This window comes from Mesoplodon bidens, assembly GCF_964165515.1.
Source record: "Mesoplodon bidens genome assembly, chromosome: 5".
Taxonomy (NCBI): domain Eukaryota; kingdom Metazoa; phylum Chordata; class Mammalia; order Artiodactyla; family Ziphiidae; genus Mesoplodon; species Mesoplodon bidens.
The window spans coordinates 128,659,116-128,683,898 of record NC_138161.1 but is presented as its reverse complement, the minus strand read 5'-3'; the positions used below and the strand labels follow the sequence as shown (position 1 = coordinate 128,683,898).

General features: G+C 37.4%; 1 long non-coding RNA gene across 2 annotated transcripts in view; it reads left to right on the top strand.

Moving 5' to 3' along the window:
• Window positions 1–1,241: 1,241 nt before the first annotated feature.
• LOC308617266 overlaps window positions 1,242–24,783 on the top strand; it is a 70,754-nt gene continuing 47,212 nt past the window's right edge. Inside the window, exons 1-2 of one of the 2 annotated variants that reach the window (XR_014015843.1) lie at window positions 1,242–1,328; window positions 18,263–18,381. This is a non-coding gene — a long non-coding RNA (uncharacterized lncRNA). Of the gene's footprint in view, window positions 1,329–18,058; window positions 18,382–24,783 lie in introns of those variants that run through there. The other variant, XR_014015844.1, reaches the window with a different exon arrangement.

Here is a 24,783-nt window from a genome sequence, read left to right as displayed (position 1 = left end):
TGAACAGTCATTCAAGGGTTGGAAGTTAAACTAAGTTTTTCCTAAGATCCCTTCCCTAGAAAATTCTAAGATTCATAATTCTTTAGATTTCAGATGCTGTGCTGTTGATGTGGTTTAAAGAAAATGCCTCACTACAAGCATCTTTCCATAACATTCCCAATTCCTTCATAATCTGGCTCCTACCCACATATCTACCTTTGTCTTCTACTATACCAGACTTGCATCTCACAAAACTGGGGACACTTGATCATTTCTTACCTACAAAAATAACAATTTCATAGTGTTAAATCTAATAATATAAATTTTCTCCAAGCATGATATAAGTTTTCTCCAAGCATGCTTTGAATACTCTAGCAAATAGGCCTATATGGTTCCATTTCTTCAACATGAGGTAATTCTCCAAGACATTCTCTCTTCACTTCTGCTCATCTAAAGACTACCTTTCTTTTAAAGTTCTGTTTGTTCATTCATCCATGAAGACTTCTTTAGTGTCTCCAACAATCTGATTATATCTACTTCTGCACAGCTTTAGGATTTTTCACCCAAGACAAATGATAGTATTCTATATGGTTATTTGCCTTTTCCTATAAAAGCCCTTGTTCTTATGAGTGTCGTAACCCAGCTTACACCTTGCTACTGTGTGCCTTCCCACACATTAGGGGATCAGCATATAGCTGCTGATGATAAAGCCAAAAAGTCCCAACCACAGTGCCTCTGAATCGAACTGATTCTGAATGAAACAATATAATGAGATAATTCCTCACAGATTCTCTGACCCATGACTCACTATGAAATGTGATTATTATACAGTTCTCATACTTTGCAGTTACCAGAGACAAAGCTGAGCATTTGTAGGTACATGCATATTAGGAAGGCTTTTGGCAGTGCTGTTACTGAGGTTGTTTGTGCAGAATTATGAATTAAGTAGTTCTGCCAAGGCAGATCTAATATTCTTTTCTGTGCAATGAAGTAAATCTTCAGTTTCTACATTCACTTCCTTTTTCATCCCTTTCTCTCTCCGAAATTTGTTTTGCAAGAACACTTTAATGCATTTATCTTTTTCCCTCAGCTTGTGAAATTAGTCATCCCTGGGATGCATAATTGAGAGGTGTCCTATTACACCCATGGGATTACAGGCTTTATGAATCACTCTGACATGAGAAAAATGTTTGTATAAGGAACACTAGATTTATGTGAAAAGGGTACAAAGACTTTTTAATAACCCTGGCTCTCGGTTTGGGCAGGTCTACAAGGGAGAATTTCTATACATGCAGCCTGAAAATTACATATCGCTGGCAACATTTAAATGTGAAAATACCCTCATGCAGGTAGGTGCTTTTTAACTGAGAATTTACAATGTACATTTTCATTGGTTTCTCCCCTCAGAAACATAAGACTTTAACACGTTGGAAGAGAATGTCTTTAAATCTCAGATCAGTGCATGGCAGACCTTTAAAACTGGAATTACAATTTCCTCAAGCATAGGGACATATGTGGTGTAGAAAAGAAATAATTTTCTTTAAAGAAAAACTAGTAGGATGAGTTGCCCGAGAGTGAATATGAAATGCTCTGCACATCTTTCAGAATGCCACAGCAACTTTCTAAAACTTGGATGGTTAGCTATATTCTACTTGAAATCAGGGGTTTTGTTTTATTAGCCAGAAGTTCTAGAGTTCTAAATTCATTATGGTCAAGACATTATGTATGTGTGTATTTGTCTGTGTGTGTGGTGTTTATAATTTAATTTACATTCACTAAAATTAGTTTTAGTCTATTAAGAAAAAAATTTGAGAACACTGGCGGCTCCTTGTTAGTCAGGAACCACTGGAATTTCACTAAATGATTTTTAGTCTAGTGAGGTGCTTTCTTAAATGAAGTGGCCAATACTGGTGACTTGGAGTTTTGGACCTAAGAAAAGTGTAGTTTGTGGTTAAAAACCCTAAGACTTCTAGTTCTCTAAAAGGTCCTCTTTGGTGCTCCTTTTCTCTCCATCTTACTTTTGAAGTGTTCTAACATATTTACTTTTCAGAAACCGCTTTCATGAAAATATCTGAAGCTCTTTCACATAAATGGAAATGAATCATTGAATAAATAACTGAGCTGCAATGGGGATTTGAATCCCATCATATCCAACTCCTTTATAATTCTAGAGAAACAAGACATAGTCCAAAGAAGTTGTATGCAACCAAATTATTGAATATCTAGATTCATGAAAAGTATGTCATTCCTTCTCACCACTGCCCTTTTAATTCTGTTGTATCAAATACTTCTTCCCTATTCTGGGATAAAATCTTAGGTTGAAAGTATTGCTTTTCCAGCTCCTATTAGATATTAATGATTAGTGTGAGTGAATAGTATAATTTTTCAGCCATTAAAAAGCTTAATGTTTGTTTCTCATAGTTCTGGAGGCTGAGACATCTAGGATCAGGGTGCCAGTCAATTTGGTTCCTGGGTAGGATACTCTTCCTGGCTTGCAGATCGGCACCTTCTTGATGTGTCTACACCTGGCAGAGAGAAAAAAAGAGAGAGCCCGCTCTGTCTCTTCCTCTTCTTGTAAGATCCCCAATCCAAATGAATTAAACGCCACTCTATGACTTCATTTAACCTTAATACCTCCTAAAAGCCCTGTCTTCAAATAAGCCCCATTGTCACTTTGGGGGTTACTACTTCAACAGGTGAATTTGTGGGCCTGCTGGGGATGGGAGGCATAATGCAGTTCATATCAATTCCAAAGCTTCACTCTTTTGTCTAATTCATAACTAAAGTTTTGGGAAGGGATCACCTTTGCTCAGGTCTATTTGATTATTCTTCCTGGTTTTTGCATTCCTCTCCCATCACAAAACTGTTCCTTTTATCTGGGGGAGGGGGTACAGATAGAAAAAAAAAAAAAAGAAGGGGAAGTGGTATCATGTAGTTCTCTCTTAGCTGTCCATGCATGTGGGCAGATCTTCAAAAGTTAGTCATTTTTAGGGTGTCTTTGAGGGTTCTTCAAAGACACCTGCCATTATCAAGAGATCCCGCTGCAGACTCCATGTGGCATGATGTCTCCTCTAGTTGACTGTGTATGACACCTTCCTCAGTCCCTGCTTCCAGATGTCCCGTAGAGACTCTCCCTGCTGTGTCCCTTGCCCCTCTAATGACCTTCTTTATTCCTGCTCCCTTTTCAGATAACTCAAATCCAACTTTCTCTGTGTCCTCAGAAATATCTACCTAGCTTGTGAGAAAGAAACAATAATCCTGTTCCAAGCACTTAAGGAACTCCAATTTATTTTATTATCACACAACTTATTTGAATTATTTCCACAGAACCACAGAAAAATTAGTCACACAACAATGAACACTCAGTAAGTGGTAGAGGTGAGATTTGATCTAAAGCAGAAGCACTTCAGAACATACATGCCTAACTGTCCTACCACGCTGAGGGAGCAACCAGGGGTGTTTCTTTCCCTCTAAGTCTGTCCTCACTCTGTCATCTGAGGCAGCTCTAGTCTCAGTTACCTTTCCAGGCATAAGTCAGGAAACCCAACCCAAGGAGCTATGCCACAATTCTAGGCTCTGCAAGGATTCCCTAGGAGCCTGCCTCACCAGATTTGTGTGAAAAGTACCACCTGCTCTCCCTTGTGAGGAAGAGGAGAAAACCAGGATCATAATGTCTCTGAAGAAATTCTCCTTGATGAATTCTCATAGGGTCCACATAGTTTTGCTGAGCTAAAGATCAAGGAAGAAATTTGAGAACCCCTCATTTGTAAATCCTATTCAGATGGCCTAGAACCTCCCATTAGAACATCAGGGTCCTTGGTACCTGACATTTTCAGCTTTGAGGTCTCAGCTGAAACTGCCAAGAGGGGAAACATCCCATTTTAACGTTCTATTTAGCAAATTGCTCAGTATCATACAAACAACTATTGCAAAGCCAGAAAGTTGTCACCTGTCTCGAAACACATTAAATTATTAAATCTTTTTTATTAGAAAAAAATTTTTTTCAGGGATCAAACCTAAAGGGTAAAATAGCAATGTATGTGGGTATATTCCTGTGGGGTGTTTATGTGTATGTGTTTAATGTCTGCTATCCTTTCTCCCTTTTTCTAATAACAGAAGCCTGATTTTCTTCTAAGGAACTTCTCTGCCCATACCTTGGGCTATGTAATTCAGGCAAGGTTTTCCCAGTTCCCATAGTTCTAGGGATGGATATGTGAACTCAGTCCAGCCAATCATCAAATTCTATTTCTCTGACAGCAATAACTGGCTGAGGGATTTACAAGTGACATGATTTAGTTCAGTGAGAACTTCCTTAGACTTATTCTGGAATTTTTGGAAAACAAGTGCTTTATTTATTCTGGGCTTACTAAACTGGTTGAATCTAATTGGTAGTCAATTTTACCACCAATGGAGATGACCTACCTAAGTAAGAAGCCAAAACACAGAAAACAGTCCAAAAAGAGAAAAAGAATCATGATGGTGTAATCAGAAACACTAGATCCAGTCATGTCAGATGCAAAAGACCTGAAATTTTCAATTGTATTGAATTAATACATTCATTTATCAATCAACTCGCAACTAAAAGATCATAATCAAGTATTGTTTTCAACATTAGTGAAAGATAAACAGTTTTCACAGGGGCTATCATTAAGTGTTGATTGATCTTCCTGACCCTCCTGAAATCACATTTCACGTGCAGTTGATTTCCCTATGCCTATGCCCCAGACACTATCAATGCCCTATCTACATCTCTTTGGTAATCTCATTTGTTCAGAACGATTGGCTTCCACCTTCAAGGACCCAAGACTCTTTGCTTGAGGGTTTCAAGCCATGGAAGATTTTTCTGCTCATTTGTTGATAGGTCAGGATTTATGGGCAGTTTATGCCTCCTGGGAGCAGTCCCCAACAAATGACTGTCAGAAGGTAGTAGATAAATACCCTAGTTCCCTGAGATGACACACAGCCTACCAGAGGTCCCTAGCTAGATTGAGCCACTATACTCACAGAGGTAGCCTGCTCAATAATAAACTATTATTATTGGCTTCCTTTTTTATCCTAATTCACCAGTTGCCACTTCCATATTGGTTTCTTGAGATCACCTCCCAAATAAACTACGTGCACTCAGGGTCTATTTGGGGGAAATTCAATCAGAGACACTTTGCCTTGGCTATATGTCCTCCAACACACATACATGTGTAGTGGTGATTATTCATACTATCACCGTACATAGACAGACATCACTACCCTTGGGTTTCAAAAGCACCTCAAGTACCACTTCATCCCTGATCTATCTCACTGGGGCAAGTGAAAGGCAGAGAGGATCTCTTTAGCTGTATCCTTTTCATTTTTGAGGCTCTTAACCACTCTATACATAGGAGGACCTTATCCCAAGACAACATCTTATCCTGTCTCCCATAATTGTCCTAACCTAGACAGACACTGAGACAGAGGAGTGAGACAGGTAGCTCTCTTAGAGAAAGGAATCACAGACTTTATCCTGAATCTCTGAAAATCAGAGACTCTTCCTTCCTACCTAAAGGAAATGAGACAAGAAGAGATTTTCCATACAATTTATCATGCATTCTGGGATAATTTTTTTTAATTCTCCAGTTCTTTTTTTTTATTGAGATATAATTGACATGTAACACTGTGTAAGTTTAAGATGTACAATGTGTGGATTTGATACATTTATATATTGTAATATGATGAGCATCATAGCATTATTTAACACATCTTTCACATCGCATAATCATCATTTCCTTTTTTGTAGTGAGAACAATTAAGATCTAGTCTCTTAGCCACTTTGAAATTTATAATACAGTATGGTTGACTATTATCACTATGCTGTGCATTAGATCTCCAGGACTTATTCATCTACTAATTGCAAGTTTGTACCCTTTATATTTTTCAGGCTTTATCCCACTATTAAATTACCAGAAAGCAAGTTACCTAGGTCCTGACTAGATCCTATGATCAATTACATTCTAGGATAATTTTGAAAGTAAAATAAGAAAAAAAGCAAGTGTGATATCATAAGTAAACAACAAATCTCTCTTAAAACTTTGTCTAATATGACTGGTTTCATGGTGGGCCTCTGCTGACATTCATAGGTCATGTCCCATGCTAACATTCATGCCCAGTCCCTGATGTTCTGCTATCTAGATGTCTTGCTGGCTCCCAGGGCCAAAGCTTGTAGCTGTTGAACTCATGGTGCATTTTTTGGCTATAGTGAGGCATGCTATCTCTCTTCCTTCTTGATTCAGTTTCCTCTCAGTTCCTGATGGATATAGAACAGTATGCCATCTCTCCATCTTAAACATAACCTCCTACTTGGCAACCCACCAATCACCTGTGCTCTCAACTCACCGTCCACACTACATGGGACATCAAAGAGGCTCTGAAGTGACCCTAGAAATTGTGTCTGACCATGTCACTCTGTCCTCCTAAATGAACCAGGCTGCCCCATGGTGGTGTGGATATCTCACACAGCAATCTCCTCCTTGGTACACAGCTACGAAGAAGGGGAGTAGGGCAAGAATACACTGCCCTTGGTATTACCATCATTTACCAAGCATACTGCCTTTCTCTGGGTCAAAGCTGGAAGAGGAAAGTCTGGATATAGCATCTGACCTCTTGGAAACATTAATATATTTTCCATTTTTACCTTTCTAAATACATGAACTAATAATCTTGGCACTAATAGACCTAAAGTATCCATCTGCTGAAGGAAGATTAGAATTTATTACAAAAGGAAACCATTTATTACATTGAGAATAAAAGGAAGAAGGAGATATTCTGCTTCTGATATGCAAATTAGATAATGCAGTAAGAAAAGTGCCTTGTAAGCCAGGACATTGTCTTGAAAAATGATCTCCTAAACTTTTCTCATCTGTTTTCTTCACACTTTTGCATTTCAATAACCAAGCCTGAAGGATCAGAGTTTCCATTCAGTGTAGAGAAAATACCCCTGTCTATTAAGATTTGAGAGGAGGTCAGAGGCACAAAAGAGGATGAGACAGAGGGGAAAGCTCCCAGCTGATGGCAAAAGAAGGGGAGGTGGGAAGATAACAGAAGAGGAGAGAGAAGAGATATTGATTGACTAGAGAGCAAGACTGTCAGACAAGTCTTGAGCTTTGATCATCCATACCAACCCATGATCTTGCCAGGCAGAAGGGGACCCTGAGATTAAGCTATTCTCATCACCTTTGGTTTCTATGTGGCATAAAAAGGACTTGAACATGATTGAGAATCTGGTATGGAGTTTGGCAGTTGGGATAGCTTGGACAGAGACAGATGGCTTTAAAGAAAGAGCTACAGAACAGACCACCAGATGGAGCCCAAGTGAGCATCACAACATGACAGCAAAGGGGTCTATAGTACCATCAGGGACTGAGGTGAGGCTGGGCCCCCATTTCTTTATCCCACCCACTGGACTTTTTTTCCAAGCTCTCAGAAAGAACACCCCACCCCAGCTGCAGATTGGTACAAATTGCTAAGTGGATAAGCAGCAACAAGGTAGAAAGAGAACATTGCCCCAGACACAGGGGTGGAGGACATGAGGTGGGGTGGGAGCAGAGGTAGCTGTGTCCAAAGATAGCAATGCTTCCCTCTCTCACCCCTCACCCCAGAAACTTTGTCACCACTTTGGAATAAAAGCAAAGGAGAAGAGGTGACTCAAACTGAGCTGTTCTTTTTTCCAGAAAAACTGAGTATTGATTTACCTAAAGGAATTATATACATTATCTAATTGGGTTAAGTTTTAAATTGGATTGGGTATTTAGTAATTTCTTTTCCCAGTCTCTGGTGGATGAGGGTTATCTTTGCCCATATGAGTTATAGCAAGAATTCAGTTTTTGAATCCTATTACATTAGGATTCTCTCTCATATGTATTAGACTCAAAATCCCATCCAATCACTTGCTCCTCCATTTCAACAGCCTAGATAAAGAAATAAAACAGGACATATGCTTCAGTAAGTCTAGTTTGGGCTGTTTTTTAGGAATAACGAAATCTGCCTCCAAATCCTCATTAGCTGCTTGATGAGCTGAACCAAGCAATGGGGAAATCTTCACAGTTAAACATTTAGCCTGAGGCCCACAAGGCCAAGTTCTTCTTCTTTTTGTCCTGACAGCCTCCTCTTCCCTTACCCTATTGATATCTTTAAGTAGTGGGCTATATAAACCTTTATAAGACACATAGCACAATCCAATCCCTGTGTTGGAGGAAAGAAAAGAGACGTACTCATATAGGTCTAATTATATCATATATCCTATTTATCCTTCCTATTAAAGACTCAGTCAATTTTGTCCCCCCAAGTCCTTATAACGAGTGAGGGCATGACATGTACACTAGGTAGCAGTGGCTCCGCTCCCTTCCTCACCTTTCTGCTTTTTCTTTCAGACATAACCAAGAGTCCTCCCTGAAGATTTTGGTTGCTAGAGCAGTGTGGTAACACGATCCTCTGCTCACTACCTAAGAATATTTGCAGGCAAGTTGCATAAAAGTTGAGTCCTACATGTGATTTTACTTCAGTCGTGAAAGACTCCATGAAGCAAACTTTGTGCACACTTTTTTCCATGCTTCTCAACTGGGGTATGAGTTTTTTCATGTGTGGGAGTGAGCCAGCAAGGGTGAGAAATCACCAACTAACATTTTCCCAAAGAATCAATTATACTTAAAGACTTGAATAAAAATCATTATTAAATTCACATGAATTTATGCTGAAGCAGCACTTCCAAGTAATTTCAAACTTGAAGTGGGCAACTTCAAGCTAAAGTCCCAAGCCATCCCACACTCTCTCCCACCCCCTCCCACCGCCCTCCATTCCTCAGAGACACAGGCTGTGCCCATCCCCTGCCAAACGTACTCATTTTGTAGAGATTAGAAGCTTTGGATTTCTTTGAATAGGCCCAGACTCAAGAGTGGACATATTTAGGAGTAGAGTTGCTTTAGGGAAATTTTCTACTACTATAGCCCAACAGTGAAGCTGTGTCAGAATTTGGGGCAGCATATTATTGTATATACACTCAAGACAATCCGACGTGCAGGTTCTTGATACAAATTCTCAGAGGCAGACTTCTTGAATATTTAGATACAAATTATCCATATTCAGTGAGCTAAGCAATACCAATTAGGTTTTGAAAGGAAGAAGATTAGAAATTATACTCATATAAACTATGTTATTATTTGGGCCTGACTCTGTGTGTGTGTGTGTCCATTTTCTACTCCAGAGTGGAGTTTGTTCTGCAAGCTACCGGCTTGGTTAAAAAGCTTTGGAAACATGAGTGCAGCTCCAGTCATAACATTTAGACCTTCATTTCAATCCCATAATAGTTAGCTTAAGTAATGTCTAAATATTTCTTTAAGCCACAATATCCTATTTTCAGCAATGGACTCTAAATCATAATACACTGTATTTGACTATATTCTGACTTGGAATAAGGCCCTGTGTGGAATGGTTGTGAGCTCCTTTGAGATTTGTTAACTACACCAAGGTATAAAGTAAGACTGGCAAAAGGAAATATGTTTGAATCCTTGCTCTGACAGAATAATTTAGAAAAAAAAATGTTATCCATATGCTCTTCATCTGATCTGGTTCTATCTTCATATCTGCTTCACAATGAGCAGAAGCACCTCTGTGCCTATTAAAAGGCCAAGAGCTATCTTTGAATTTACAATGATGTGCAATTAAGGAGAAGTTATTTCAGTTATCAAAAAATACAGTAACTCAACTGGTCATAGTTAAGAAAGTGTATAAATTCCAAAGACATTCAAAACATATGGCTTTGGATGCTTCTCCCTTCCCATAATTGATGTGTTAGCTGTTCATGGGTGAAAGTACATACAGCACATCTTAGTAACATCTGTTTCAAGTTAGGGTTAATTGATTTCCATTTGTGTGTGTGTGTGTCTCTCTCTCCCCTTTTTTTTTCCCCCCGAAATATATTAGAAGGTACAGATTGGGGGAAAAAGTGTATTTGCAGACAAGATGTTCAATTTCTATGCATGCTTTAAAAGAGAAATATACAACAAATAAGAAACTTTCTGGAATTTTTCACTATACCATTACTCAGTTGTGAAAATTTTCTCTGAAATCATAACTGAGACTTAGTGAGTGATTAGTATGTTCTAGTCACTCTGTTAAGTACTTTGCACTCATTATCTTTATTAATCACAACAACAACAACCTCATAGGGTCAGCTTTTTTCATAGACGTGATTTTTGAATGTGAAAATAACTTGCCTAAGGGCAAAACTCTAGCCAAAAGAACAGCCAGGATTCTCACATAAGTGGTTGAAAGTGGTTGATACCAAAGCCTTCCTTGTATAATTGTACTAATGAATTATAAAATGCCATAGTGACCAAGCTATGGCCTTGATAGTGCTGTGTGTGGTGTCTTACACAAGATACTTACAGGTTTAGAGAAAACTTACAAAACCAGCTGCCACAGTCCAAAGGCCGTCTCACAATATTTGACAACTTACTGGGACTGAATTTTTATTCCAGTAGTCTACGTGACTTTTCACAAGTCTCTAAAGCTCTCAGAATCTGGGTGTCCTAAGGTAAATTGGTTATACCTGGCTGACGTATCCAGTAGGATTGTTACAAAGGTCCAGGGAGTTAATCTGTATTGAAATGTTTTGCATACTCTAAAGGATAATTTTACAAAGTGTTAAGTCAAAAATTTGCTTTCCAGAAATGGTAACAGATGTTCTGAGTGGAAATGGTTCCCGGGCAAATTAGTTTGGGAAACTCGGCATACTGTGGTAAATATCCCCTGTGTAGAGGACATGTGTTGTCTTATTTAGAATCTCTGCCAATTCTTTTCTGGTCATGAGACCTATGCTATTGGGGCATTTCTCCCTCCTCCCAGTACATGGTGCTGGTGGAGTTGCTATTCACCCAGGGAAAACAGCAGGACACACAACCTTCATTTTTAGCCTCTGCAAGAATTGTGGCATAGCAAGGTCTAAGGATGTGAACCCAGAGCTGCTGGCAGCCATGCCCTGCATCGTAGAATCAACCTGCAGTATAGACAACACCATCCAACTGCCTTTTAAGCTACTTCAATTTGGAATTCTGCTTAATATACTGTTCATAGAAATTCACTATGAAAAATACTAGAAAATACTAGCAGATTTCAATGAAACATGGTTTGAAAATTCAAACATATGAAATGGATTTCTGTTTATTAATTTAAGTCATAGTCACCAAGGAGCCACAAAAATGCTACTTATATACTAATAAATTGTGAAACTAAATAGGATACTTATTGGGCTGGAATTACTTGCAGTGTTGTTAAAGAGAGAAACTAAGCATTAATAAAGAAATTGACAAAGTACTTTAGAATATTCCTTTTAATTTTGATATTCTGAGGATTTTTTCCCCAAAATGCTCTAGCCAAGAGTTCTTTTTTTGATTCTCATGGCAATATTCTCAGAAGATCATTGATATATGACTACCAACTGCATTTTCTGTATATTCAGGGCCTAATAAAATGGTCAGAACTGTGTAAATCCCCTAAAAATCTATAGTGTTGTTGGTACATTTTTCAGCCATCACATCATGATGATTTTGTTGTCTCAATATGATAATGGATCAAAATGTTTCAGATTCACTTTATAATAATCTATTGGGCAAAAAAAAACAGAGAGAGAGAAAGGAAGTTTTCAAAATGTAAATGATGTTCTAAAGGTAAGGCCATAGCAGCTTAACTCTGTGACAGTGTAATCTTAAATGTTAAAATATTTTCAAAAATGTAGATATTTGGAATTATGGAGCTTTAGCCTAAGCCTAACTTGGTCTTCATCTAATATCCTAAGTATCAAATTATAGACCTTAATTGGCTGAATCTGCACATTCAGTAAAAAATTATTGAATTAAATGGCATCTTCTGGTGTGAAATCATAGCCCCACTTCCAGGAGAAGCCATGAGTCTCCAAAAACCGTGACATATCTGTTAGCATGTTTTCAATAAGTAACAGAGCATGCTATTTAAAGTGGCTTAAAACATAAGACAACTTATTAATGCACAAAGATTTTATCATTGACCCAGGATCTGTCCATCTTTTCTTTCTAATTCCTTAGCTTCACCTTCAGGCTTATCTCTTCCACATAACTGCAAGTTGGCTATAGTAGCTGTAAATATTGCATCGTCACCCAGAAAGATTACAAAAGTCCATATATTTTCTTTGGGTCTCTTATTAATGAAAATAACAATTTCCCTAGTTGCTTCCAACAGACCTTCCCTTGGCTTGAATTGCATCATGGGACCGTCTTTCCACTGGAAAGATGAATAGTTGTCTTAAACTAACCAATATTTACCTTCCTATGGTAGAGAGAATGATCTCCTGATATCTCAAAAAAAAAAAAAAGTCATGCTTCTGTGTGAGCATGGAAGGATGGAGGAGAGGGACAGCAGTGTTTACCACAAGTCCCTTGAAAATAAAATTTTCTAGTACACAATTTAAAAAAGAAAAGAACAGTTAAAAAGAAAATGTAAATTTAAAATAATCTGAGGAAAATTAAAATAAAATAGATATTACTTTTAAAATTGTCAATAAATAAATAATAGTGCATTTTATATTATGATTGGAAATTATGTTCAGAGAAAACTAGTGGAACCAAAATTAAAAGGAAAAACTTACTTGAAAAAAATAGCCTCCCACAACTAAATTAGGGCAAAAGAGAGCTATATAAATTATTACAATTTTGTTAACGTTCTTTTATCCTGCCCTATGAAATGTCTCCAGTTGGCATCTAGACGATATACTTAATCAGGTTCACAGATCGAAGTTTTCTACTACAATTAATTTGACTGCTTTATAAGTAGATTTTTTAATATATGTGTACATACACTCTTTTTTTAAGAACTGATACTGGTTCTGTAGAAGGAGAGAAGCAGAGCTCAACCTAGATTGCTATTGTTTACAAAAAACATTCTCTACAAGATGGCTTTTATATACACCTGTGAAATATTTATCTCTCTGTAAATGAATGTGTTGGCACTCTGCCCCACAGAATTTAACAAATTTGAAATGTAAGTGTAGAAATTAACCCTTCCTAATCCCTTTCATTAAATCAGATGTTTCTATCATCTGACAAAAAAATGTTTGATAGGGGCTCTAATTATGCTTCCCCATCCTCCCACTAGAGCCTATATTTTGGGGGCAGAAGTTAAAAATGAGTGCTTCCTTTCAGATGTTAGAACACCAGCCAAGCACTTCAGAGAGTAACTCACCCCAAAGGTGAGGATGTGGTTTACTGTGAGCAGAGGCACCAAAGCAGGCCTTGTGCTGCTTGCTCTCTTCTGAATGCTGCCTCCCTCTGCCACTTGAGCTAGACAGTCTTGCCTCCAGGATAGAAAGCACTCTGCTTTCCAGAGCTTCCTCTACCATTACACATGGGCACATTTTCATATGACCTTACAGCTTCTGGGCCTCGTGTAAATTTCCTATTGCTTCAGACTGTCTTTCATCAGCTTTATTGTTATCTAAGTGTCAGGACTAAGGAGATACAGATACCCATGGTATAACTGAAAAGAAGAGTAATCCACACATTCTTTCACTGTTCATTTAATAAGCATTTATTACCTGCCAGGAACTGTGGATAAAGATACCAAACTTATCCCTACACTCAAAGACTGGTCCCTACACTCAAGGAGCTTTCAGCTAGGATGGAAAAAGATTTCCATGAAAATGGAAATCAAAAGAAAGCTGGAGTAGGAATAATAATAACAGAGAAGATAGACCTTAAAATAAAGACTATTACAAGAGACAAGGAAGGACACTACATAATGATCAAGGGATCAATCCAAGAAGATATTACAGTTGTAAATATTTATGCACCCAACATAGGAGCACCTCAATACATGAGGCAAATGCTAATAGCCATAAAAGTGGAAATCAACAGTAACACAATAATAGTGTGGGACTTTTAACACCCCACTTACACAAATGGACAGATCATCCAGACAGAAAATAAACAGGGAAACACAAGCTTTAAATGACACAATAAGCCAAATAGACTTAACGGATATTTATAGGATATTCTACCTGAAAGTGGCAGAATACACTTTCTTCTCAAGTGCTCACGGAACATTCTCCAGGATAGATCACATGTTGGGTCACAAATCAAGCCTCGATAAATTTAAGAATATTGAAATTGTATCAAGCATCTTTTCTGACCACAGTGCTATGAGATTAGAAATCAATTAGAGGAAAAAAAATTGTAAAAAATACAAACACATGCAGGCTAAAGAATATGCTACTAAATAACCAAGAGATCACTGAAGAAATCAAAGAGGAAATCAAAAAATACCTAGAAACAAATGACAACGAAAACACGACAACCCAAAATCTATGGAATGCAACAAAAGCAGTTCTAAGAGGGAAGTTTATAGCAACACAATCCTACCTCAAGAAACAAGAAAAATCTCAAATAAACAACCTAACCTTACACAGAGAGAACAACAAACAAACCACAAAGTTAGTAGAAGGAAAGAAAGCATAGAGATCAGAGCAGAAATAAATGAAAGAGAAACAAAGAAAATAATAGCAAAGATCAAAAAAACTAAAAGCTGGTTCTTTGAGAAGATAAACAAAATTGATAAACCTTTATCCAGACTCATCAAGAAAGAAAGGGAGAGGACTCAATAAAATTAGAAATGAAAAAAGAGAAGTTACAACTGACACCACAGAAATACAAAGGATCATAAGAGACTACTTCAAGCAACTATATGCCAATAAAATGGACAACCTGGAAGAAATGGACAAATTCTTAGAAAAGCACAACCTTCTGAGACTGAACCAGGAGGAAATAGAAAATATGATCAGACCAATCACAAGCAATGAAATTGAAACTGTGATTAAAAATCTTCCAACAAACAAAAGTCCAGGACCAGATGGCTTCACAGATGAATTCTATCACACATTTAGAGAAGAGCTAACACCTATACTTCTCAAACTCTTCCAAAAAATTGCAGAGGGAAGAACACCCCCAAACTTGATCAACGAGGCCACCAACACCCTGATACCAAAACCAGACAAAGATATCACAAAAAAGTAAAATTACAGACAAATATCACTGATGAACATAGACGCAAAAATCCTCAATAAAATACTAGCAAACCTAATCCAACAACACATTAAACGGATCATACACCATGATCAAGTGGGATTTATACTGGGGATGCAAGGATTCTTCAATATATGCAAATCAATCAATGTGATACACCATATTAACAAATTGAAGAATAAAAACCATATGATTATCTCAATAGATTCAGAAAAAGCTTTTGACAAAATTCAACACCCACTTACAATAAAAAGTCTCCAGAAAATGGGCACAAAGGGAACCTACCTTAACATAATAATGGCCATATATGACAAACCCACAGCAAACATTACTCTGAATGGTGAAAAACTGAAAGCATTTCCTCTAAAATCAGGAACAAGACAAGGGTGTCCACTCTTGCCACCATTATTCAACATAGTCTTGGAAGTCCTAGCCATGGCAATTAGAGAAGAAAAAGAAATAAAAGGAATCCAAATTGTAAAAGAAGTAAAACTGTCACTGTTTGCAGATGACATAATACTATACATAGAAAGTCCTAAAGATGCCAGCAAAAAAACTGCTAGAGTTAATCAATGAATTTAACAAAGTTGCAGGATACAAAATTAATACACAGAAATCTCTTGCATACCTATACACTAACAATGAAAGATCAGAAAGAGAAATTAAGGAAACAATCCCATTTACCATTACAACAAAAAGAATAAAATACCTAGGAATAAACTTACCTAAGGAGGCAAAAGACCAGGACACAGAAAACTATAAGACACTGATGAAAGAAATCAAAGACAACACTAACAGATGGAGAGATATACCATGTTCTTGGTTTGGAAGAATCAATATTGTGAAAAAGACTCTATTACCCAAAGCAATCTACAGAGTCAATGCAATCCCTATCAAATTACCAATGGAATTTTTCACAGAACTAGAACAAAATATTTTACAATTTGTATGGAAACACAAAAAAACCCAAATAGCGAAAGCAATCTTGAGAAAGAAAAACAGAACTGGAGGAATCAGGCTCCCTGGCTTCAGACTATACTACAAAGCTACAGTAATCAAGACAATATGGTACTGGCACAAAACAGAAACATAGATCAATGGAACTGGATAGAAAGCGCAGAGATAAACCCATGCACTTATGGTCACCTAATATATGACAAAGGAGGCAAGAATACACAGTGGAGAAAAGACGGTCTTTTCAATAAGTGGTCTGGGAAAACTGGACAGCTACATGTAAAAGAATGAAATTAGAACACTCCGTAACATCATACACAATAATAAACTCAAAATGGATTAAAGACCTGAATTTAAGGCACTATAAAACTTAGAGGAAAACATAGGCAGAACACACTTTGACAAAAATTGCAGCAGGATCTTTGTTGACCCACCTCCTAGAGTAATGAAAATAAAAACAAAAATAAACAAATGGGACCTAATTAAACTTAAAAGCTTTTGTGCAGCAAAGGAAACCATAAACGAGACAAAAAGACAACCCTCAGAATGGGGGAAAATATTTTCAAATGAAGCAACTGATAACGGATTAGTCTCCAATATATACAAGCAGCTCATGCAGCTCAATATCAAAAAAACAACCCAATCCAAAACTGGGCAGAAGACCTAAATAGACATTTCTCCAAAGAAGACATGCAGATGGCCAAAAAACACATGAAAAGATGCTCAACATCACTAATTATTAGAGTAATGCAAATCAAAACTACAATGAGGTATCACCTCACACTGGTCAGAATGGCCTTACCAAAAAATGTACAAACAATAAATGCTGGAGAGGGTGTGGAGAAAAGGGAAGCCTCATGCACTGTTGGTTGGAGCGTAAATTGATACAGCCACTATGGAGAACAGTATAGAGGTTCCTTATAAACTAAACATAGAACTACCGTATGATCCAGCAATCCCACTACTGGGCATATACCCAGAGAAAACCATAATTCAAAAAGACACATGCACCCCATTGTTCATAGCAGCACTACTTACAATAGCCAGGACATGGAAGCAACCTAAATGTCCATCAACAGAGGAATGGATAAAGAAGATCTGGTACATATATACAATGGAATATTACTTGGCCATAAAAAGGAATGAAATTGGGTCACTTGTAGAGATGTGGTTGGACCTAGAGAGTGTCATACAGAGTGAAGTAAGTCAGAAAGAGCAAAACAAATATTGTATATTAACACATATATGTGGAATCTAGAAAAATGGTATAGATGATCCTATTTGCCAAGCAGAAATAGAGACACAGACATAGAGAACAAATGTATGGATACCAAGGGGGTAGGAGGGGAGAGTGGGAGAAATTGGGAGATTGGGATTGACACATATACACGATTGATACTATGTATAAAATAGATAGCTAATGAGAACATACTGTATAGCACAGGGGACTCTACTTAATACACTGTGGTGAACTGAATGGGAAGAAAGTCCAAAAGGGAGGGGATATATGTATATGTATGGCTAATTCATTTTACTGTACAGTAGAAACTAACACAACATAGTAAAGTAACTATACTCCAATAAAAATTAATTAAAAATAAAATAAAAAAGCTTTCAGCTAGAGAGGAAGAGATAAAATGATAAAAATTAATAAGTTGAGGGCTTCCCTTGTGGCACAGTGGTTGAGAGTCCGCCTGCCGATGCAGGGGACACGGGTTCATGCCCTGGTCCGGGAAGATCCCACGTGCCGCGGAGTGGCTAGGCCGGTGAGCCACGGCCGCTGAGACTGCGCGTCCGGAGCCTGTGCTCTGCAACGGGAGAGGCCACAGCAGTGAGAGGCCCGCATACCAAAAAAAAAAAAAAAAAATTAATAAGTTGAGGAAGATTAAGAAGTGACAGGAAAGATGTACAATGTACAAGTAGGCTACCAAGGAGGAACACTTCCTGAGGGATTCAGAAAAAAAAAATGTAGAGGGATGATATTTTGTTCATATAAATAGATTCACTCTATTCCACCATTACAAAATGAATGCATTCTCTTAGCAAGTGGATAACTCCATGTCTCCAAATAATCACCAAGTAGACTTAATACTGGATTTACCCAGTCCTGCTTGGTGGCATAGGTTTAAATTTCACCTTCTCTCAAAACAATATTTGTAGTCACTAATTTTACAATATGTTCTTCTGAAAGATGATAAAGTATGGCAATCATTATTAATGAAAATATTCACTGTCATTATTTGTTTAACAAACAGAGACAGCAACCTAAGCTTAAGCTCAGTACATGCATGAGATTGCCCACTGGGATCCTTAAAATCTTACAAGAAATAGACTTGGAATCTGTACACCATGTCACCAGGCGATGAATTGAAAGGTATGTTGTTTAAGTTCTGTTTACTCTGCAGGCACTTTTTTGACTCACTGCTAGAAGTAACTATAAAAACTCCTCATGAGCTAAGATAGTTTAAGTTGTCAACTTCACGAAAGAGGCCATAATCCATGGATCATTGACCAGACAGATAGTGAGAGGTAGCCTGTCATATCAAAGCTTAGTAATAATGTTGATTGTAGCTTGGTAAACTGGAGGATGAGCTAAAAGTCCTTCAGTATTCTCCAAGGGGCTTCTCAACTGGAAAGAGCAATTCAGTCAATTACTCAATATTTATCCCAGGTTCTCACAAATCCTTTCCAGCACTGTGCTTGTCTAGACTAAAAACTCAATTAGTTCCTTCAGGCCCCCAAACTTACAAGCCTTCAGCTCTAAAATGTCCAGTCTCAGTCACTGCCAGGCACAAATAATGTGATTAATCCTTCCTAACTGAAGGTCTTTGCTGCTTCTGCTTTTTCTGAAAACTTCCATAGACTCATCAGCAGGGACCTGAATGACATAATATTTTTCCACATTGGTATCTCTCATTCGTACTTGTGATAGCTGAAGGGGAAAAAAAATTCACATAATGCAAAGAGATGAATGACCTCATAAACAACGCCTGGGACTTTGACTTACCCATCTCCTAGTGTAGATTCTAAAAGTGCTGATCATGAGAGAATATGCTTCAAGTGAGAGGGTTCTAGGAAGACCTAAATAAGTCACAGTGGCCAAGTCAATATGGAGTTCAATTTACTATTTAAGGAATAGCACCCTGGAGGATTAAGGACTTGCCCATTTCTTAGCCATCCATCACACAACCAAGAATCATGTGGTGTTCCTGGAATAAGGTTGACCCTAAAAGAAAAAAATACCTTGTAGAATACTCCAATTAGATTCCTTTAACCCTTGAACCACTCAGCCACCCAGAACCTTTGTATTCATTCAAGACTGACTAAATAATATTGGGGGTTCAGTGAAAAATGAAAATGCAGGGCCCTTTCTTCAAAATGTATTGAGAGGGCTTCCCTGGTGGCGTAGTGATTAAGAATCCGCCTGCCAATGCAGGGGACATGGGTTCAAGCCCTGGTCCGGGAAGATCCCACATGCAGCAGAGCAACTAAGCCCGTGTGCCACAACTACTGAGCCTGCACTCTAGAGACCCCAAGCCACAACTACTGAGCCCACATGCCACAACTACTACCTGAGTGCCTAGAGCCTGTGCTCCGCAACAAGAGAAGCCACCACAGTGAGAAGCCCGTGCACCGCAATGAAGAGTAGCCCCTGCTCACCTCAACTAGAGAAAGCCCACGTGCAGCAACGAAGACCCAAAGCACCCAATAAATAAATAAAAATAAAAACAAAAAGTATTGAGAAATGGAAGATGGTGACAGCAGAGAATTAAAGCAACAGTGGGTCCTTCTCAGTCCTGCACTTAGGAAGTCAGCCTCATAGTCCCTGCCCACGGGGCATTATGCATGATACAGAGGACAGAAATAGGAATAAGAAATAATTTTGCCTTCAAGGAGCTTGCAGTCTAGTAGGGGAGATAAGACATTTACAAAATCCATAAGTCAAGGATGGATAATTACATTAAAAATGTTCAATAGTCAGGTTAGAAGAAGGAATGGAGGAGCAGGTCTGCTTTTGCTACCTGGGAAGGGTGTTCCACCTAGGTACAATTCCCTCTCTCATGTTACTCAGTGGTCACGCTTGTCTTCTTCAGAAAGTTCTTCAATGCATATGAAAATTCTGTTCCTTCTGACTGAGCAGATTTCCACCTAATCTTTACTTAGCTAATCCTGCCTGTACTTTGGATCTCACAGTATTACTAACTGAGGGACCCCCAAATTTAAATTGGGTCTCTTTGATTTGCTCTTATGGCTCTCTGGATCTTTCCCTCCAAGTGTATTTTTTTAATAAACATTTAGTTTTATATTTAATTTGGTGATTTTGGTTTTATTTACTGTAAGCTCTGTAAGTGCAGGGACAATTCTTCAGTTGTTCACTGCCATCTCTCCGTTTCCTAGCTTGGAGCCAGGGACATGGTGACACTTAGAAGGGATCTGTTAAGTAAATACCTATTAAATATAAATCCTGACAGAGGTGGATGTAGGGGATAGGAAACTGAGAGGGCGATAACGTAAATAAAAAGGTTGAACAAACCTACAAGTTATAATTGGAAAATAATAAAGTGGGGTTTGATTCGTGGTAGGAAATAGAAGTAATCAACGTGCTTGAGGAGATGAATGGGATCCCGTTGTAGAAATTCATGAGACCCTAACTGAAGAGTTTATATGTAAGAGTAGAAAACGGGGAAGGGCTAAAGGTTATTGTTGGATTTTTTTTTAACCCAATACCTCTTTTTTTAAGCAGAATATAAGAAAATACAAAATAGAGTAGTATTTTAACAAAAGTGCTTCTAAGCAAGTTAAGGGTTTTTTTGGAACTGTTGATGGTCTAAAGAGCAGATTCAAAGAAAGTTAAGGCATGAATTTGAACAAAGGGAAAGGATTTGAGGAGGATACATGGAAACAAATATGAAGGCAAGAAAAAAACAACATTTTGTTAATAGAGTGATTGAATTTAGTCATTTAACTTATCAATCTTGGGAAACACTTTTTAAATCATCCATTCTCCTTTTTTCTAATCCCTTGTTGAATTAATAGAGAAACTATTAACTACAGTACATTTGCCTAAAATAAGGAACTTAAGTTGAGAAACATGTGTAACTTCAGTCTACACTAACCACATACAAAGTTTCATTTTCAGTCATTTTAACTTACAGAACTACAGAGAGACTGAATCTTCAACACTGTTGCTTTTCTCAGAGTGATTCTTAAATGGATTGTGAAAAAAAATGCATCCACTAGAATTCATATTATTCAGAAGCATCTGAAGATGTTCTGAAATTTAAGTGTTAAAAGTGAAAAAAAAAAATCTTCCCCCCAAATTCAGGACCTAACAAGAAAAAATTACAAAAATAAAATGTATCCATCCTTGGAAAAGACTTTTTATGTAAATTAGATTATGAAACAGAAACCAAATAAACCATTTATAACATACACAAAGAATGTTGCCTATTCAATCAGTATTTATCAAACATGTTTATTAAAGTGCTTTTAAATGTTGATGTAAGGCAAAAGTGCAACCACATACCTGTAGTAAAAGAAAACGAAACGCTAGATTAAAGTAGAAGAGAAACTATATCTCTGCACTCTCCATGATAGGCTGGTCATGGCACATCTTGACATATTGCTACTGAACATAGAATGTGAAGTTGGATGATAGTGAAAGAATTGTTGAAATTTAATGATTGCAACACATGCTTTAAAACTCAAAGCTTCTATTACTAGGTTTATGACTCAGATGTCATTCCTGATAGGGTTATTTTCTGTTGCTATTCAGCTTTTAAACTCCTACTAGTTAATCTATGAAGATGAATCATAGCCTGCTTTGTTCCTTCATCCATTTTGAGACTTTTTTTCCCAACTACCCAAATTATTAATCAAGCCAATGAATATTAGTAATTATTCACTCATGATTTCAACATGCATTCATTGTCTATAATGTACGAGGAACTGTGCCAAATGCTGATGATACAAAGAATAATAAGATAATGTACCCCCAAAATAGTAATTTTCAGTGTTCTACCTTTTACTTTGTTAATTGTCAAGGAGAATACTGAACATACATATGGTTGGTCTCACTATGTAAAGTAACAGTGATACAAAACTATTTTGTTTCTCACACCAAGAAGTTCATAGATTCTATTCCTGAGGTTTGAATAAAGCAAAATATGTACCACAGGTAATGTAAACAATATTCCTGGGTATCTTTTCATAGCTCTGGAGGGAAAAGATTGGCTTTGCTGCAAGCTAGTGAGGAGAGAGAGGAAGAATAAACCTCCTTCTGCAGAGAGATTCTCTGTCTGTCTTAGTAATTGCCTTGCATTCACTTTTTTATACTTAATTTTTGTTATTTATATAAAAAATCATTGTAAAATGTTCCTAAATTTCCCCCTCATTTTCTTTTTTTTTCTCTCTTTTTTTTCTTTTTCTCTTGTAAATCCCCCTCATTTTCTGATAAAAGCATTGAGGCACAGAAAGTATATGGTCTGTTTGACCTTAGAATAATTATTCATGGTTAGGTAAAGGAGAAAGTCCATTGAAAGGGATTTCATTGTGTGCGAGGAGTAAGCACTCACAAATTGTAGCTGGCACAAACAATAGTACCATCAAACTGTAGACAAGGTGAGACAATTTAGTTTTTGACTGCCTAGTCCATGGTTTGACTACTGTTTCCCACATCTTGAAGGAGCACACAGGGTTTTTAAGCAGTAATGTTAGCAGCTTCCCTGACTTGATAAAAAATTGTGGAAGAAAAACAAAATCAAGTGAAACAAAGCAATATTTATCAATATAAATCAAAATGAAAGTTAGCTCTCTTTTCATTTTCTATTGTTTTATGGGCATATTCATATTTATTTCGCCTTCACAAGTTATGTCAGAAATTGAAGAAGCTCAGGCCCCACTTTGTACTTATGCTGATGTTATAAATAGGTGGAAGAGACAAAACTCTGCTCTGTAATCCAAAAAGTTGCCAACATCAAATATGCCTGTGTGATATCGGGATGTCCTTCAACGATCTTAAGCGTTTACATACTGCTTAAATTTTCTGTTACTTTAAGGACTTGGTTTGGGGAGGTTTCTGTTTGTTTTGATTGTTTGGGTTATGTTTTTTGCTTTTGTTTTTGTTTTGTGTTTAGTTCTTCATCTATAAAGTGAGTCACAACTTCCTAAGAGAAGAAGATTACATTGTTAACGTTTAAAAAGAACACTAAAGTTAAGTACCCTGCTCACCTCCATGGAAGTCTTAACAGTGTGGTAAACAGGGAATGGATTAGGGGAAGGTCAGAAATGCATAAGGACGTGCTTTGAGTGTCACATTGTGAGACTGTTGCAAAAATGAACCCTCCCTGCATAGGCTAACCTGAGACGTTGCAAGGTTGCTGAAAGTGCCCCCAAAGAAAGCAAAGATGTCAAACATGCAGTGAACAAGAGCTGAGTCTGTGGAGGCTGGGGGGTTGGACCTGAGTGCTAGTATTGATTCAGCTGTAACCATCTAGAACACAGATTTTCAAAATGGAGCAAGTATTCCTGGATAAACATTTTAGCATAGACTGCTGGGCCTCATCTACAGAGTCTCTTATTCAGCAGGTCTGGTGAGTCCCAAGAATTTCTAATGGATCTTCTAGTGATGCCAGTGCTTCTGATGAGACCATTGAAAGAGGGGTATGAATGAAATCCAGGACCACATAAGGAAAGTAAACGTGAGAAGCTACCGCAATAGAAAGTGACAGAGCTTGCAAGAGACAGAGAGATGTGCTGTCCGGAGCATTCAATTTGGAAAGAAAATAACAACAACGACAGCAGTAGTAGTAGTAGTACTAGTAGTAGTAGTAACAGTAGTAACAGTAGTAGTAGTAGTAGTAAAACTAAGAAGCTCACACATCACAATGAAGATCCTACATGCTGCAACTAAGACCCAGCACAGCCTAAATAAATAAATAAATAAAATTTTTAAAGATACACAGTTAAAAAAAAAAAAATAGCTGTTCTAGCTAAAACTAAAAGAATATGAGCCTGATTCATCCTGTTTGCTTCTTGAACTTAAAGATCTCTTAGGGTCCTTCAGTATAATATTGAGATTGTAAATACTACAAATACAAACTTGATTATCACTTTATTAAATTTAGTCTGTATATTTTGTTAGCAGAAAACTGAAGTTCATGGAGAAAATTAGAAAATGGTAATGGGAAAACCACAGTGAAACATCTCAAGACGTAGTATTTAAAAATAATTACATGCACTTAGGAATTTATAGGTAGGCTGCCACCTGCTAATGGAAGCTCAGGAACAATTAATAAATGTCTTGGGCAATGAGCACCTTGCTGTAATTTGTCTCAAATGGCTAGGATGCAAGGAAAACATAACCAGCATTTATTGGGTGTCTACTTTGTTCTATGATCTCTTCTAGGTACTCTTTGGATGCTTTTCTCATATATCCTTACAACCACTCTGTAAGATGGTATCATTTAATCATTTTACAGCTGAGAAATCTGAGACTCAGAAAAATTAGGAAATTTGCCCAATGTCACATAAGGTCTGTCTTACTCTGATGGCCATTTTGTGTTTTATTTTATCACTGGCTTCCTCTCAGCTGGAGAATTGAGAATATTGAGAAGTTTGTCTCTACATTAAACCCCTCCCTGGTTGTACTTTCCTATGTGAAAGTAAAATTACCAATTTCCCCTTTTTCTTACAGTCAAATACCACAGTCACTAATGTCCTAGAAAACAGACTATCCGTTTAGTTATTTCACCAAAATACTCTGGAGAAAGTGGGG